Raw genomic sequence first — 1,128 nt, 5'->3', positions numbered from 1 at the left:
AAGAGAAGAGAAGAGAAGAGAAGAGAAGAGAAGAGAAGAGAAGAGAAAAGAGAAGAGGTGAGAGAGTGTCAAATACCTCCTCTGACTTCCTGTGGCTGGGAGGCCACGTCCCGGCCAGCTTTCAGGCTGCCCACCTGCTGCAGCTTCTCTGACTGACTGTTCTTTCTGCTCTATTTCAAATTAGGTCAACAGTGGCTGTGGGGCATCTCTGTGACTGTGCCACACCGCGTCCTGGAAGACTTTAGAAAGCCTGCGTTGGATTGCGCTGTTACCCTGCTTATGATCTCATTGTCCCTGGGTTGGGTGGTGCGTGCTGACAATCCTAGCACGCAGGAGGCAAGAGGACCGCAAGTTCCTGACCAGTCTCTGCTTCAGACAGGGAGACCTGTCAAAAAAAAAAAAAAAAAGGGAACTGGGGAGATGAATGACTCAGTTGTTAAAGTATTTGCCATACCAGTCTCGGTGGTAAATATAAGGTGAAGAGCAGTAAATGCCCAGTGTCGACCTCTGACCTCCACACCAGCACACCATGTAGACACACTACGTAAATAAACCATCTTGTAGTGTGATAAACTGAAAAATGGCCCCCCAGGACATACATGCCCTAGTCCTTGGGTGCTGCAAATGCTACCATAGATGGCTGAAAAAAGAAAAAGGGCTACGCCCATGCAAGTGTTTTAGTAGTAGAAGTGAGTCTCATATTTAGCTCAGTGCTAAAGTCAGTAAGAAAGCAGAGGAGACAGGACACAGCAAAGTGACAACAGAGGCACAGGTTGGAGGATACAGCCACAAGCCAAGGAAACCCAGCATCCGCCAGAAGCCGGAAGAGGCAAGGAATGGGTTCTCCACAAGAGCCAGCAGAAAGGGAGCACAGCCCTGCTAAAACCCTTGATTCTGTCGCAGATTCTGTCCCCCTGAAATGTTAGTCCCTATGCAATGTTAGCCACTACGCAATACCATCATTGTGAGCGTGTAATTTCCCTACAGATAAATCACTGCTGACTTCTCCTCTACTGGTGACCTTCCTCTTTGTGCTCCTCCCTCTCATGCCGAGCTCCACATGCGGCTGCTGAACCCAATGTTCCTCACTGCGTCTTTCCAGACATCACCTGCTCCTCTCTTACTGTC

Source organism: Psammomys obesus, unplaced genomic scaffold (assembly GCF_907164565.1).
Source record: "Psammomys obesus unplaced genomic scaffold, mPsaObe1.curated_primary_1811, whole genome shotgun sequence".
Lineage (NCBI taxonomy): Eukaryota > Metazoa > Chordata > Mammalia > Rodentia > Muridae > Psammomys > Psammomys obesus.
The sequence above is the reverse complement of the archived record's forward strand: the minus strand, read 5'-3'. Positions refer to the sequence as shown.